At 31.6% G+C, this 18,608-nt stretch overlaps 1 long non-coding RNA gene across 2 annotated transcripts; it reads right to left on the bottom strand.

Annotated features, from left to right (window-relative positions):
* Nucleotides 1–11,680: 11,680 nt before the first annotated feature.
* Nucleotides 11,681–17,014, bottom strand: LOC143063586 (uncharacterized). 2 transcript variants are annotated; one of them, XR_012975054.1, is made up of 4 exons: nucleotides 16,627–17,014; nucleotides 15,188–15,526; nucleotides 14,136–14,274; nucleotides 11,681–12,300 (listed from the first exon to the last, which is right to left on the bottom strand). It is a non-coding gene; the product is annotated as an uncharacterized LOC143063586 (long non-coding RNA). The 2 variants fall into 2 exon arrangements; XR_012975055.1 differs by lacking the exon at nucleotides 14,136–14,274.
* Nucleotides 17,015–18,608: the final 1,594 nt, after the last annotated feature.

Genomic DNA, 18,608 nt, shown 5'->3' with positions numbered 1-18,608 from the left:
TATCACCGGGTTTCAAAGGTTTTGGATGTTCTAATAATACTATAGAATCTACATAGCTTTTGTATTGATTCATTATGTTTAATATAGGAAACAATGATTAAAAGACATTTATGTTTTCATAAAACTACAGAAGTTAACATTCTCAAAACAAACAAAATTTCAAACGGTTAATATAAATTTGTTTTATTCAATATAGATTTTTTGGGCATGATTTTGTACGGTCAAAAATGGATCAGAATGTCTTTTTTACCATTAATTTATGATCAATAATAAAAGTATAAAAATTGAAAAGTAAACCAATTATTATATCAGCATCACAACATATAAAATCTTTTTAAATTTAAATTAATTTAATTTACCATCATACATTTTTTTGCTATTTGGAAAGATATTTTTAGTGCAATAATTAGCATAGATCTTTACACATCACATTTTCACAAATTATCGCTACATAGAGCAACACGATTTGTATTCAAGGATTCCAAGTGTTGCTTATTTCTAAAAAATAAATCCAAATTGTTTAAAAAAATAAAATAGAAGGAATAAACAGTGATCCTTATAGCATTCAATTTTTTCTCAATCATCCATTATAAATCTAGAATGATATAGTATTGATGTCATATGTATTATTGATACAAAATTTCAATAAAATTTGTCTTGCCATATATATTTTGTTGTACCTTTCAGCTGTAATGATTTCTTTAATCCTATGGGCCACTTATCATTATCAATTGTTGAATATAATGTGTTGTATTTTTAATCAAATTGTTGAATGTGGACATTTTGTTTTTAGCATTTTTCCCTTATTTTGCAAACAACTTTTTTTCTATTTTTCTTAATCAGAATTAATTTACAGACCAGTCCTTTCCAAATGATTCTTAGCACTTCTGTGAGCATTTGCCATTACATGACATTCATCGTCTGTTGTTGTTCAAAGTTTCAGTTATAAGTTAGCTTTACAAGGTTCATATCCTCTGAAAAATTACTGAACAGCCAGTCTTGGCCACACTCAATGTTTATGGTACAAATGTATTTCTAGTTTTATAAATGTGTCTGATGATGGACATGGCTGAAAATTCACAAATAATATAAGGTGGTCTTGAAATATAGATTCTGGGTACTGACGTTGTTTGTCATCTTAATAACGTGTTATAGTATTCTTTTGTTTTGTCTGAATTATGAATATTACTTTTTACTGTTTAGTCTGTTTTTGGTGATATCCATTTGATGTGGCTTATATAAGGTGCTTCGTCTGTATAACTTTGTTCTTCTTTGTTTCATATTTCTTTGTTTTCATATTGTTTTAGTTTATAACACAATGTTGACTATTTTGACATTTTTACCTATTATAAAATTGAGAATGGAAATGGAGAATGTGTCAAAGAGGCAACAACCCGACCATAGAGCAGACAACAGCCGAATTATGTCTGGGCTTTTTTTTTTGTTCACACATCATTGTCAATATAATGGAATTTTATGTGACTGTTATAAAAGTGAGAGGTTTAGCTAGCTAAAGAACCAGGTTTTATCCACCGTTCCTACTAAAGAAAATGCCTGTACCAAGTCAGGATTATAACAGTTGTTTTCCATTCGTTTGATGTGTTTGAGCTATGTATATTGCCATTTGATTAAGGACTTCCGTTTTGAACTTCCGCAGAGTTCAGTATTTTTATGATTTTACTTTTGAGCATATTAGGGTAAATTGGAATTTATGTCTATTATCTTGAAAATAACAACAAATCGTACAAGACAAACTACCTTCTGTCTATTTACTGGTTCCATATCAGAGTAATGATGAATTTTGGCATATTACCATAAAAACTATAATCAATAGACACAAATTTTAAGAAGGAAAAATGATAAGTAAGACAAAAATCTACATTTTAGTTTATTAAAGTCATAAGAAAGAAACCTCAAATCAAAAAAAATAATGCATATGTTTTTTTATAACTCAATGGATAGTTTTCATTATAAACTTATGTACATATTTTTTTCTGACGAAATTCTTTAATTTATTCATATTTAGAAGAAGTTTACTTTATTTTAATTGCTTCCTTCCAGGAAGCAATTTCCCCGACATATTTTCCGTATGCAAAGTGACCTCAGTGTGACCCATCTCGTAAAAATCCGATGATCACAATACGCATGGATGTCCTTTAAATAAACTATTATCTGAATTCACATGTTAAACACATGCTCAATTTCCATGCTTTTTTGTTGATTTTTTGTCGATTGTTGACAAACAGGTGACAATCGTTAAACTTCGGCTTCAAAACACGAACTTTAATTACCTGCCATATTTTCACAAAAACACTGACCGATTGAAAAAAATGACAATTATACGAAATTTACACGAAAAAAAGTGATAAATTCGTGCACAGAAGACTAAGTTTATGATGTTTGTATGCATTGGTTCAAGAATTGGAAGAACATTATTTTTCACCGGTCACTCATTTCTTATGACTTTAAGGAAATATCATTTGACTTCTTCCGGGAGTTATCACTCTTATTGAATGACTTATTTATTCTGTGTTTTCATATTGTCTTGAAACTATAAAAGAAAGATACAATCTCTTAACCCTTGTCGTGCGGGGGCCGTAATATTACGGCCGTACCCAGAATACCGTTATTTTGGCATCAATGGCGCTCCATACATTTAGAGGTCATCGTAATACCATTTATTTCGTAGTGTATGAACGTTTCCTCAATCTGAAACTATTCATGTCATGTTTCTCACTTTAAATATTCATTTTGAGCTCAAATACGAACTTCAAAATTTGATATCGGACAAAATTGGGTTTTTTGGAGGGGTGGGCTTACCTTCAAGGTCTGAATCACGGAGTTCAGAGGATTGAAACCTTGACAAATACCGTTAACCTAAAGGCACATAACGACTGGTCGTGTCTATTATCAAAATACGCCGAGGAAACGACTACTTCCGGTTGCAAGTCCAGTTAAAGTTCAAAATTGGAAAAATTCCGAAATTAGGTGAATTTTGGTGCAAATGACCCTCTTTACACTGATGAACCCAGATCAGTTTCACTCCGACCTAACAACTGTTGTGATAAAAGTGTTCACTGGTGTCCACGCTACATGTAAACTACAAATGGATGCATCTATTAGCATCTCTCGGACTTACAGGTCGAGAAAAAGAACGAAAAAAGGTCAAAATTGACGCTTTTTGTACCTGAGGACCAACTTTGGGGCAAATTCCCCACAAAAAAATAACGCCTCCTCACCCCGACCACCCCACCCCGTGATCACCTATTTTAGATTTATTGTAATCAGTATGCATCAGCATCAGGGTACAGCTCATTTGCATATCATTTGCATATTTTTGCAAATACTCGAAATTTAGACAATTTCTGAAAACAACTCAGCATGGTAAGGGTTAATAGACAAAAAATGATAAAAGACATCATATCCAAATAGGTCAGGTAACATGTAAATGAATTTTTCAGATATGCTCTAAAATGAAAATTCATACTTTTTGGGGCAAAAACCAAAGAAGATGAAGAGAAACTGTAAACAACATTTTATCAGCATTACAGGTTAAAAAAAAAAGAATTTAGTCGTGAATAATTATATTCTTGTATAAAATGTTGGAGAGTGTCCATTGACGAAGATGCATAGATACCTAGGTGAGTTACACAGGCTCTTTAGAGCCTAAAGTTAGGTTGTTCTCAGATTATGCTATCATACAACTGTCCCGGTTAGTTAGAAGGATTAAGTGCTAGAAAAAATCAGCCACATTCAATATGTGCCTGTCCCAATTTTGGAGTCTGCAATTCAATGGTTGTTACTGGTTGCTATCTGTCATATTTGGATTTTTCCATTGGTTTTTTTATTCAATTGGTCGTTTGAATTGTTGTCATGTTGGTGCTTTTTATAGCTTACTATTTGAGTATGTGTTGTAAAATAACCATATTTGCTTAAACCAATTTTATTTGGACTCTGGTCTATATTTAACCAGTGCTGATCATACTAGGCGTCTAATTTCAAAAGAATTAGAAACTGGTAGATCTCTAAAACAAATATTGAATTGTTCTTAAAAATTATCATTTTTTTTCTATTAAATTTTGATTGCTGGTTTTTTATTACTATTGATTTTGATTATAACCACTGCATGGGAATTTTAATTCTCCTTTGAGGCTACCGTCATCCAAATTTATAATAACTTCATAAAATCGACAGGTAAAACCAAACCAGGAGGCAATTGGAAAGAATTTGCTGTTTCCTAAAAACGTTTTGCATTCATGTTTATTAGATAAGATAAGATAAGATAAGAATTTTATAAATATAATCAAGAACCCATAAAGGGCATCATTTTACAACACAATATGATTGGAAAAAGCAAAACAGAAAACTAATACATACTATAACGTTATGGACAGGATCAGAGCCTAACACAACATGTGTTTTATATAACTATTATATTAAATCTTATAACAATAAAATACTAAATTACTTCATATATTTTGTTTACATCTGGATCTTATTTCTAAACCTTTAATAATGTAATTTCCTAGGCACATGAGAGTTGGTAAATGCTCATTTGTGAACAGCCAGAAATATTTCTTATCATTAGGTAGTTCTTTAAAATTAGTACAAAAAGTGATAACTTTATCAAATAATAATTTCCTCTGTTCATCATATAATGGACAATTTACTGTAAAATGGGTCTCATCGTCAATAGAATTTGATCCATGTGATAAGCAGTGATGACATAGACGTTGAGTTCTCTCTATGTATTTTTTACTATATCTATCTTTCTCAATTTTAAGATCATGAGCACTTATTCTCATTTTACATATAGCTCTTCTTATACTAAAATCTTTAATTGATAAATAAGCCTCCTTTACAAAGTCAGTCTTGAGGTTGAAATAATTCTCTAATTTACTATTACCTTGTGATAAGGTTTCAGATCTTTTGACCAACCAAAATGTTTTAAAACTATTACAAAGTTTACATTTTATAAATTTAATTAATTTATTGAGCTTTGTATCTAAATTTTGTATATCAAGTGATTGAAGTACATATTTCATAGATGAATACCAAATATAACGTCATTGGTTTTCTCTGAATTGTTTCATTATTTTATCAATGGTCTTTCTATACTATTGGTTTTTTGCTTTTTATTTCAGTATTAAAGACTATAGTATAATGATGACATGTAGTTGTTAGTACCCTTGTACATTAGTTGATTGGTTTCCCATTTGTAAATATAGCACTCTTTATTATTACAGTTGACAATTAGACTGAGGTTACAAGTTCACACCAGTGATCCTAAAACAATCTTAAAAACAGAGCTTTGATAATTGCGAAGAGTCAATTTCGGACTGGACTTCAATGTTAGATGCCACATGCTGGCAAAATAGAAAATATAGTGGTTTACTGATGTTCAACTTGTAAATCGATTTAAAAGAGATGTCAAATAAAACAAAGGGAAATTCTAACTCATAAGTCAAAAATAAACAGACAATGCCATAATTAAAAAAGAAAAAAGACCGACAAACTAAATTACATAAAACAAAACATAAAACGAGAAAACCTATTCCAACCAAAAGATGGGATCTCTGGTGCTGCAGAAGGGATATCAGATCCTGGTCCAAATATAGCACTTGTCGTAAAGTTCTTTTTAATACACACCAATTGTTAACTTTAATTTGGAAGGTCACAATCCGGAAAAAGAGACGGGGCATTAGGAACATATCCGCTATCATCTGTGAAACGGATATTCCATAATGGTCAACCAAGGCGTGATGTCATCGGTAAAATTTACTAAGGGATGATTTCAACTGCACCATTTGGAACTCATGGTTTTATAGCTTCCTTGTGGGCAGCAACCCTCTATCAATAAAATACAAGCACTGGGATGTTGTATAAACTGGAATATATATAGCCCGTATGCAGGTGCTGCTTAGATGTTGCTACATAGAAATAGAATCTTCACAATTGGGAAGCTGAAATAATCCCTTTTATCGTCAAGTTTTGTTTTCGACCGACCCTTATTGTCCATTTCTAGATGGAAGTCAACGTATGGGCCAGACCTAACTACATCAGTTGTATCGATATCCTCGATAGAATAATTGTAAGTTCGATGAAATAGATGACATTGTCCCCAAATTTTGAATTATTTAGTGAGAGAACCAGATCAAGTTGAAAAAATGGTGACGCTGAGGAGGGAATAACATGAACTAAGAAGAAAGTGTCAAAGCTAATTCAAAGACACGGATTACAATTCATCATCGGCGCTCGAATTAAAACGGCAGGAAGCATATACATTACATCTTACAAAGCTAATACATTATAATCTACAAATTACTTGCATGTTCGGATGAGACATTTAACAAATGAAGATAAGACAAGGTAGTGTTGATGGCTTAAGAGATACGTAGAAACCGAAATGTTTACATCCGAACGTGCCTGAGACGAAAAGACGACATATTGCATTCATCATACTATAAGCTGAGTGTTGTATCTTTATTCTACTTAATTTCAATAAAAACAATATTGAACATTGCTAATAATAAAGTTACGTTTATCGTTTAGGGTGTATGTATTTTTTTTAAGTAAAGGTTCAATATAAAATCTGATTTGTTTTTAAATGGTTGAGATTTGAAACAAAGGATTATCTATTTTATATTTTTAAATCATTATAAATTTTTTGAAGGACTTAAAATTATATACCTAAAAACTAAAAATTAGATCACTTTAAGGTGGTATGGGAGTCTAAAATAAAAATGATAGAATTTATTCATACTTTGCCAAAATGTTGTATCTATTGATACATGTTGAAAAATATAATAAAAATGATAGGTCACCGCGCATTTTCTCAAAGGGATAGTAGCTACGATTTTGACAAAATTATGAACAAGTTTTAAAGCTGCTAAAATCAAAGATATGTACTAAATATAAGCAATAAGATCGCTAAAATGTTTTCATAAACTACAGAAGTGTTAATAATTGATAATTCATATCGTGTAGTGTGCCTATTCATCTCATTAATTATGCATCGGGTTTACTTCCCGAACTTTGCCGACATAGCGAGTGAGCTAACCAAGATATATATAGATACGAACACGTGCTTTTTGTTTTCTTACATATTTGATAATTACTCTTTATTAAACGTACATATTTGACGCCATTTATCAAATTATGTAAATAAAAAATATAACAAATACCGTCATATTATTCCAACCCAAGATTCTCCAACAATGGCGATATTATACACTTGTTATTACATTTGTATGACCAAACCATGCCGATAATGTATACACGTGTTTGTGTGTTAAATCGGGGCCTCCATGAAGGATACACTTGAAGAATAATACTTAAGTTTAGGAAGTTGATTTCTAATTTCTTCTAAGGTGGGAGATTACTGCCCGTAAATTTATAAACATATTTTTGACAATTATGAACACGTTGAGATTTTTTTTCATGTGATCTGGAAAATTTAAGAAATGTAAACATTACGCAAACCGTCGGCTACTTTTGTTTGACTTTGCCTGCGTCGCAGGTGTTTCGAGTGATTTTAATGACCGATCTCATCGACGTTTTTTTATTTTTAATTTACAATAACTTGTCTGCACCTCTTTTTTGTTTCTTTTCTCGCTGAAACTGTTAATTCGCGTACCATTTCCGCGATAACATTCCCCTGTTCGACCATTTTCCCTTCGAGGCACAATGTGCGATTGCGCATTGGGAACTGACGAGTAAAGGTCACATGAATAAGGGTTGGGCTTAACATCGAATTATTATCTATAGATAATACATAAATGTAGGTGTTAAACGTTAAAAAACTTCTAAATGCTTAATGGAACGTAACAAGTAATTGTTTTAATCATAATTATTTTACTTTTTGTACAAAATCCGGCATATAGATTAAAAAAGTAATTTTAACGAAAATCGTAGCTACTATCCGTTTAAGCTACAGGACGGGACAAAATGACACATTTTGTATGGATTATACAGGAAAACACACCATTTTGTGATTATAAACTAAACAAAATGATAGAATTGTTAAATACTTCAGGAAAAGATAGCTTTCAGACACTGCTTTGAGAATATCAAAAGAAAAGATAGGGTCACCGTACGTTTTTTCCGGCTAAAATACAAAATAGGAAAATTCCATACAGAATCCTTCAGAAAATGCACTTTTTTAGAGTTACCTCCCCTGAAAATGCCAATTTAGAAAAAAAAATAAAAACAACCAAAAATAATTAACATTTGCAAAAATATCAATATTTAGAAGTTATATTCTTATAAATTGGTACTTTTAAATGAAAATGTACATTAAACATCTGCATTCCTGTATCAAATTTTGCTAACTTGATGGAAAATCTGGACCTTTGATTCTCTGTTTTTTACAATCCAAGATGGAGGAAGACACCCATACCACCTTAATTATGATTATATTGACAAATATCAAGCTGTTTCCTAGATCCATATTTTATGTTAGTGAATAAATCGTATATTTACAATTCAATTTTACTATTATATATTCCGATATAAGAATATTGAAGTACGTGCCAGATCAGCCACACCATTCGAAACACGGTAAACTATAAACAAATTCATTTATATATACAATACATATATTTTTTTTTTATAATACTTTGGATGATGAAGTATTACTTTATATCTAATAAAAGTTGAATTCAAAGTCAGTAAATAATTTTATAAAGTGTTGCTGTATAACCGTTCAACAAAACTAATGTGTTCGAGTTTATGTCATAATCTATAATTGTTGTCGGTTCGTTACGTATTACTTTGCCAACTTTGCCATCGCATGATATCGCCTTAACACCATCAGATTTATCAAAAACTAAAACGTTTCCATATTTGTCTACCACAAGAGATGACTGAAGACGATTAGTGTCCATTGCACAAAACCGGTAATCCGTTCTCGACAGATGCTGACGAAGAAAAAGTGAACTATAATAGTTATCATATGCATGAAAAGTGGAAACCATCCCTGGTAGCTGTTCATCAAGTGACTTTAAACTATCAATGTCCTCTGTACGGACTCGGATATTCATCCCCGACAGGTGTTGTCTTGCGGGCTTGGAACTATCCTTTCTACTGCCGAACTTCCACAGAGTATCACCTGTTAAATCAAAGCACACCACTTTTTCGCATGTTTTGCCTTTGTATGTATAGCATATTTTGTCTCCAAGTTGAGCCATTCGAAATGTTCATAGAGAATGATATTTTGGTACCGGTATACATCCTATTATTTTACCTGACATGGTTGATATAAGAATTGCATTTGTATACACTGAATTACTACCGAGAAATAATTTGTGATTATTAAAAACTAGATCGTATACCTCACAATGTCTGTCTATGTCGAAACTGCTTTTCTTTCTCTCATCGATTAAATTAATGACATCGATAGTCCGATTGCCATGTGAAACAGCTATTCTTTGAATATCTATAACTGTGATGCCAGAGACAGATTCTCCCTGCAAAATAATACCATTTTCCAGAGAGCCGTCTTCTTTGTGGACAGTAAGCCTTAAATTGCCAAACTTACAAAACTAAACCCTAATAATCGAAAAATTACTTGCATGTTCGGATTGGCCATTATGAAATTAAGATAAGATAATTTATTGATGATGGCTCAAACGATACTGTATGGAAACAGAAATGTTTACGACTGCATTTATCATAATATAAACCGAGTTTGACTTCGTCAAACGCTACGTATAGTGTTGTGATATTTATTTGATGTCATATCTTTATTTTATTTAATTTCACTAACATAATATTGTACACTTCTATTACATATATCCTAAAGTTAGAGTTACTGTTTTTGGATGTATTTATTTAGAGAAGGTCTAATATCAAATCTAACTTTTCTAAGTGATTGAGATATGAAACAACCGTTTATTTATTTTCTATTTTTCTTATAATTTCTTATCAGACGTTCCTTTCTAAAAACATACAAATTAAAGTGCAGTGGAACAAATATTAGTGGCCTTTTGCAATTTTCGCAACAGAAGATATCTCGTTACTTCTCAAATGTGTTCTTCTCAAAACATTTCTAAATGAATTTATATGTGATGGTTCTTATGAATCCTTACCTTGTGCACATGAACATGAACCTTCAACGGACTAAATATATATGTTCTTGAAAAATAAAACATTTTTCACTATATGTTGAGTTTGACATATATCAGGCTATATCCTAGATCTATTTATACTGTTTTTGAATAAATATTTTTACTTTATTCCCGATATGAAAATATATAAATAAGTGCGAGAGCAAACACAAAACTCGAACCACGGTGAAACTGTAAACAAATTCATTCAAATACAATACATTTATTTAAAAAAAAATGCTTATATTATATTGGTCTGATGAAGTTTTACTTTAGAGTTTTATAAAGTTGAATTTTAAGTCAGTAAATAATTTTATAAAGAGTTGCTTTGTAACCGTTTAACAAGACTAACATGTTCAAGTTCATGTCATAATCTATCATTGTTGTCGGTTCTTTGCGTATAACTTTACCAACTTTGCCATCGCATGATACCGCCTGTACACCATCAGATTTATCCGTAACTATAACGTTTCCATATTTGTCTATCGCAAGAGATGCCGTAAGGCTATCCTTATCATATACACGGACCCGTGAAGCCCTTCGCGACAGATGCTCATCAGGAAAATTTGAATAATAATCGTTGTCATATGTATGAAATGCTGAAACTGATCCTGATAGTTGTTCATCCGGTAACTCTAAACTATCGTTGTCATCTGTACGGAACCGGACATTTAACCCCGATTGGTGCCTTCTTGGGGACTTGGAAATATCCTTTCTACTGCCAAACTTCCACAGAGTATCACCTGTTAAATCGCAACACACTACTTTTTCGCATGTTTTGCCTTTGCATGTAAAGTATATTTTGTCTCCAAGTTGAGCCATTGTGAATGTTGATGGAGATTGATGTTTAGGTACCGGAATGCATCCTATTATTTTACCTGACATGGTTGATATAAGAATTTCATTTGTATACACTGAACTACTACCGAAAAATAACTTGTGATTATTAAAAACTAGATCGTATACCTCACAATGTCTGTCTATGTCGAAACTGCTTTTCTTTCTCTCATCGATTAAACTTATCACATCGATAGTCCGATTGCCATGTGATACAGCTATTCTTTGAATATCGATAACTGTGATGCCAAAGACAGACCCTCCTTGCAAAATGAGACTCTTTTCCAGAGAACCGTCTTCTTTGTGGACAGTAAGCCTGAGATTGTCTAGAACTGATACTACAAATCTTTTATCTGGCAGAATTCGGCAACAAGTTATTTTAAGATTTTTCTTCCTTCCACAATCAAATTGTATATCTTTAATTTTTTCAATTGTTTTTATCATCGGTCCAGTTTCTCCAGATTCTGTCTTCAAATCTTTAGTACAATATTCTACCTGTGGTCTGTAATCAGGTCTGACTTCCCCAAATGATTTTGCATTCATTACTGAAATCAGCTCTGGTGAAATTATAAATAGTAAATCGTTTGGTTGCTCTACGCGTATCAAAGGATTCACTACATTTTTTATTTGTTCGAATGGTTCTAGCACTCTACGACTGAAAATGAAGAGATGTTTATCAGAGGCATACTCTTTGGTAAGTGTTATGTTTCTCTTTATTTCTCTTGCCTCTTTCACCCTTTCTTTTAAAATATGATGGTTTTCTCCCGTTGACTGCACGTGTGCATTATGTTTCAAGTCCTCAATTGCTCTAGCTTCTAATTTATCAAGCTTCTTGTCAATTTTCTTTCGAATTTCTCTTATCTTCCAAATTATTTTATCAACCTTATCATCAATATAATCAGCAACGTGTTCGTGGCATTTAACTCTTTGTTCAACTTCTTTAATCAAATCATCCAGTTGTGTTTCAAAATTGGATACATAATCTTTTGTATTCGAACTATTTAAGGCTTCTTTTATGGTTATGATGTCTTCCTGGTTGCGATAAGTAAACTGCGTCGACAAACACTTAAAACAGAAAATCTTATCTTTTGAGGGACTAAAATATTCAAAATTCTCTCCATGCATGTTACATCTCTGATGAATTTTAGAGATGTCTGCTATTTTGAAATAATCGTCTATTGATATCACGCGATGATCTCGGAGTATCTTATGAAGTTTATGATCTTTGACACATTCGTTGCAATAACCCTCTTCGCACTCCGTACACCATTTCCATGCTCTTTCCAACTTGCTCTTATATTCACACGGACCACATTTAACTTTTGAATTGTCCGTCATATTACTGTAAAGTTTAAAACTGCAAATGAAAATAATTTACGTCATAAACAAAGAATAAGATGCGAAATATGCGATAATTGTTCATGTTTGTCAGTTAATTTTGCATTATTTAGGTGTTGCTGACTAATTATAGATTATGTCACGGGTTTTTTCAGAGATGAGGCTGCATGAAGGTGTTTAAAAATACGCATGATACTGATAACCATGTGCTTCTATCAGTTCATTAACGATCTATAGTTTTGAAAACCAGAAATCATCGAGAACAAAACCTAGACGGTCATAAACAGAACAGTCAAAATTTGTTTGAACTTTGAGTTCGCTTTTAGCTATAAGTTAATTTTTGGATTATTGTTATTATAATAGGTAGCATAATATAATTGATCATGATTATCAGTAAACTAATAATGAAAACGGGGAATGTGTCAAAGAGACAAAAACCTGACCAAAGAGCAAAATTGTATATTTAAACTGTGTGCCTTAAAACAACACGAAACCAAAGTTAAAATACGTTTTCTATATCATATCTGAATTAATTCTGTGTAAATATTTCCAATTAGTGAATTTTTGGTAAAATTAGTTTATTTTATTTGAGCGAGTTTATTTCGAAGTGTCACATTTTCAAACAATTACAATGTTCAAAGCAAACATATAGCACCATGCATTTATAGATATGTTAAGTCATTTAAGAGAAGCAGATCATTTGAATTCAGAGTACTAGTAGTTAAAAATAACTTTCAAAAAATGTACGAGTGAGTATGCGCAAAAGAAGGAATCAATACGTTACAGATACAGAACAACTGACTTCACTGGATTAATAAAAAAAAAAAGCACAATCCTTTACCTTTTAGTAAACTTTTCAATGTTGCAACGTTAAACAGAATGAATCCTAATTGTGAATGTGTTTATAAAATGTACTTGTATAATTCATAATAAAATATTGCTTAAACCAAACAAAGTGTTGTAACCTTATGCATTGAAAAAGATGACTTGGAAACAAATTAAACAGCATAAGTTATATCCTCAAATTATTACTATCTTAAGACCATCATAACACACCTACAAAGGTGGCATGAAATTGGAATATTTCATTGGTTGCACCATGTTTGATAAACAAACGTAGGACAGAAATATCGATGTCTCCTAAAATGGTCTTAAAGCCTGCTCAAATACTGCTTCTATAAACAGATCCCTGCAACCTATGTTATTTGTTATAATAACGAATTAAAAAATCGTATAATCCTACACCGCTTACGATTTTGAAGTGGTTTGAACATATTTGTCTTGAATAATTACCACTAAACGGTATTTCTATTCCCACACGAAAAGCATCTCAAATGTCGATGGAGAAATAATTGCAACTTTTCAAGTACGATAGAAAGCCCAGTATAATTCAGTGATATATTTAAATACGAGACCATTTCCGGTCTGAAGAAGTATATACTAGTATCAGGTGCCAAGTGTTTGAAAAGTGTCATCCGTGTAAAGTGAGAAAAAGATACTAAGTGGCCAAAAAAATATCGAAGAAAACATCGACCAACTAAAGTTTTGTAAAAAAAACCCAGACAACAGCCAAAAAAACTACAACATGTACAAAGAACATCTAGTTCAGCAACACGAACCCAACCCGAGTGAACGTATGCTCTCTTGAAGGGTCATAAGTTCCAGCTTCATTATTGACATCTTTCTATTTCTATTAGTCATGATTTATGTTATCTTATGGGCGTGGCCAGTTACTGTAAAAAAATCTTCTTCTTGTATCACCCCACTGCTTGAAATGGGATGCTGATAAAATAGACTTAACAAACAAAACGAACTAAAATGAGTTAAAAAAGAGGAAGATTAAAAAAAACTTACAAAATCATACGTAGCATACGACAAAATGCGTTAATCAAATCATGCAACATTTCTATTGGCTTTTCGTTAAGTCTTTGATGTTTTATAATGGGCTAAACAATGTACATTGCTTCCATAGGAACAGAGATATACCCGATTTCTGAAAAAAAAATTATACAAAATACCAATACTAAGTCGCTTAGCTGAAAGTTTTTTTTAGCTTAAAATACTTTTTTTTTTGTCAAATATTAAGAATATTATTTCAATTTTTTGCGTTGATGACGTCCCGGTCACATGACAAAATTATGTATATGAGCTGATAATAAAAACACGGTCAGCCAAATTAGAAGTCACGTTGCATCCAAAATAAAATTATTTGAGTTTGAAGCCGGAACAAAACATGCATGTGACGTCATACTGGCCTATTAAAAAAAACTAGATCAATCAGTCACTGCACTTTCTTCTTTTTTTAACACAAAGAGAATGTTTACCATATGAGAAACAGGTTTAACAACTCCTGAGAATTTGATATCGCTTGATATCCAGTTTCGTTATATGTTTTTAATACCAAATAATAAAGTCGTAAATTAGAGGCTCATTCATTATCATATTTTAATAAATAACTCGAAATGATAGCTTATGATAGGAATTTGATGATACTGTCGTACAAAGTGAGAGGTTTAGTTTAGTTATAAAACCAGGTTCAATCCACCATTTTCTACATTTGACAATGCCTGTACCAAGTCAGGAATACGACAGTTGTTGTCCATTCGTTTTTTATGTGTTTTGTCATTTGATTTTGCCATGTGAATAGGGACTTTCCGATTTTATTTCCCTCGGAGTTCAGTATTTTTGTGATTTTACTTTTTATTCACTCGTTATGAAACCTAAACAATAGTCATTCATGTCACCTATAATAATAATTCACACCAGGAAGTTATAACAAACAAAATCTACGTTTTATTTATCTAAATTTCAGAAAAGATAAGCAGTAAATGCTAGATATAAAATTTTTAATTTAAGGTTTTCGGAGTGAATTACAGCAATTCAGACAATTTATCAACAATTATTACCTTCCAAAAGCTTTTTGTCCTGAAACTATGAACAGCGTTTAGTTTCTGATCTGAACAGACTCAGCTGAAGTTGTCTCCCGTTTGCCATAGGCTTCAATTGTAACTAACGCAATAATGCAGTAGAAAATAAGTATTCATTGAATTAAAACTTTCAGAAACTATACACTTTATTTTACTAAATAATAATATTGTTTCGGAATAGCATCGAAGTATACTCTTTAAAGTAGATAGCTATTTTGTTTCCAGATGTCGTTGATTGCTAAATTTACACGTCCAATGCCAAATATGTCCTGCATGTTCGTACGAGAACAACTTAACAGCAAAAACAGTAGAAAGGTCCTGCAATATAAAGATGCTGTCTGGTAAGAAGGTTGGAGAAGTTTGGAATGTCCATGGAAAAATGAAGATATATTGGATAAAGACAAAAATGTTGCTTTGAAACGAGTTTGAAACAGGCTCGAAATATATTGTACAGTGTTTATAACGGGCTTACATGTGAAATGAAGGCTTGCGTAATTGCAGTTATTTCACTAAGACAAATATATATTTATAAATATATAACAACAGATAAAGACAAATACGTGTAACCTTGTGGTCACTGAATATGATCATTTAATATCATATATTTTTATTTTATTTAAGTACCAACCATTCCACGGCTGATTTTTTAATTAATTGCAATTAACATGATTAAATGATTCGAGTTGATATCAAGCGATTTCAAAATCTCCTTTGTTATGAATCCTATATAATAAGTATTATTATTATATTTAAGTTAATTGAAACTGTATTCTTTTTTTCCGATTTGTCTTGTTCTAACATGATACTCATTCATTGTTTTAATCTTCTGATTTCAGGCCGTGCACACAGTACAAATTCGCTGATAAGGAACACGTTTATCATCTAAACAATTTGCGGGACCAAATTACATTTCAAAGTTGGCTTGTCCAGAGTTGTGAGTATTAAAGAAGTTTTGTAGTGCAAAAAAAAAGATAGGTTATTGTATATCCTTTAATATAAATCCTTGCTGAAAAGTAACACGCATAAAATAAGATAAAAAAAAACAAGGCATGCATAGTCAAATAAGATGCTTGAAATTTCAATGATCGTGGGAAAAAAGTTGTGGGATACTTGTTTATTTCTTAAAGCAATGTGGTATACTTTTAAACTCATAGAATTCGCTTTAATCTATGCAAAATGTAGGTATAAATACTAAATTGTCATATTTATTATTTTGCTTATATGTACGATTTTGATATGAGATGGAGATACGACACACGGTTCAAGCTTAATTTGACAAATGTTTCTCTTAGGTGAAATTAATCACACAAATTGTATTGCTTACATATGTGATATACTATTTAATTCTTTTCGGGCATATTGGTTTATATTGATAAATATATAATGCCTGTAGAAATAAATGTCTATATTATACTTACCTGAGAAAGACTGGTATTAATATTGACCTGGATCAACAGGAACGCACCTCATCCTACCTATCCTCTGTATGCCGGTCGACATATAAGGTTCAGATACATTCTTTCCATTCATACTGTCTATAATTGTTGTTTTTTTGCTGTAATCTAGATATTCCATTCGAGTATCGTTCTAACTCACTATTCCATCTCCAGGTGATACCTTTTCCTTCTGGTTCCCATGGCATGCTACACCTTATGGAGTTTTCCGTAGGTGGTCTCTTGCATGAAAATAGTCCATGCCTTATCTAAAATACATTCTTTTCCAGTGACAGTTTAAACTGATCCCGATCGAACAACTTTTCAGCACATACCTAGTTGATTGATTGTGAATTTGTTCTCGTCCTATGCTTGAAATATTTGCCACTGTAAAATTAAGCATAATTTAACATAACACAACAATGTAGCATATTTGGATTTCAGACTTACCAATTGTCACCATAGGACAACATTGAGACTTTTAAAATGAGATCAGATATACGAGAATGTACGTTCTTACAAGTACTTCTTTTACTGGTAAAAAAGTATCCAGTTGTCAAATCACAGATCAGACATAGTCTTTATAACCATTTCTTTACAAGTGATTTTTCTTAAAGTAATTGTTGTTTACTAACTTCCAAAGACAAAAAGGTAATGCATAGTCATAGTCACGAAAGTAACAAACAAACAACATATGCACTTACCAAATTTAAAAAAGAAGACAAATTTGAGAATTTTATAAAAACAGTTTATAAGCAATATATATCAAATTATTAAAATAATCTCTGCAAACGAAAGATTCTAAGAACTTATTTTTGCTTATGATCAATATAGTAGTCTTTTTACATGCAAACAACTTTTACTCTACCATGACATAAGCTGTACATGTAATTCTTAAGAAACAAGAATGTGTCCACAGTACACGGATGCCCCACTCACACTATCATTTTCTATGTTTAAAGGACTGTGAAATTGAAATAAATTCTCTAATTTGGCATTAAAATTAGAATGATCTTATCAAAGGGAACATGTATACTAAGTTTCAAGTTGATTGGACTTCTACTTTATCAAAAACTACCTTGACCAAAAACTTTAACCTGAAATTTGCACTATCATTTTCTATGTTCAGTGAACCGTAAAATTGGGGTCAAAACTCTAATTTGGCATTTAAATTAGAAAGATCATATCATAGGGCACATGTATACTAAGTTTCAAGTTGATTGGACTTCAACTTCATCAAAAACTACCTTGACCAAAAACTTTAACCTGAAGCCAAAAACTTTAACCTGAAATTTGCACTATCATTTTCTATGTTCAGTGAACCGTAAAATTGGGGTCAAAACTCTAATTTGGCATTTAAATTAGAAAGATCATATCATAGGGCACATGTATACTAAGTTTCAAGTTGATTGGACTTCAACTTCATCAAAAACTACCTTGACCAAAAACTTTAACCTGAAATTTGCACTATCATTTTCTATGTTCAGTGAACCGTAAAATTGGGGTCAAAACTCTAATTTGGCATTTAAATTAGAAAAATCATATCATAGGGCACATGTATACTAAGTTTCAAGTTGATTGGACTTCAACTTCATCAAAAACTACCTTGACCAAAAACTTTAACCTGAAGCCAAAAACTTTAACCTGAAATTTGCACTATCATTTTCTATGTTCAGTGAACCGTAAAATTGGGGTCAAAACTCTAATTTGGCATTTAAGTTAGAAAGATCATATCATAGGGCACATGTATACTAAGTTTCAAGTTGATTGGACTTCAACTTCATCAAAAACTACCTTGACCAAAAACTTTAACCTGAAGCCAAAAACTTTAACCTGAAATTTGCACTATCATTTTCTATCAGTGAACCGTAAAATTGGGGTCAAAACTCTAATTTGGCATTTAAATTAGAAAGATCATATCATAAGGAACATGTGTACTAAGTTTCAAGTTGATTGGACTTCAACTT

The sequence above is a fragment of the Mytilus galloprovincialis genome, chromosome 2, assembly GCF_965363235.1.
Source record: "Mytilus galloprovincialis chromosome 2, xbMytGall1.hap1.1, whole genome shotgun sequence".
Lineage (NCBI taxonomy): Eukaryota > Metazoa > Mollusca > Bivalvia > Mytilida > Mytilidae > Mytilus > Mytilus galloprovincialis.
Note: the sequence above shows the minus strand (reverse complement) of the source record. Positions and strands in the feature narration are given on the sequence as shown.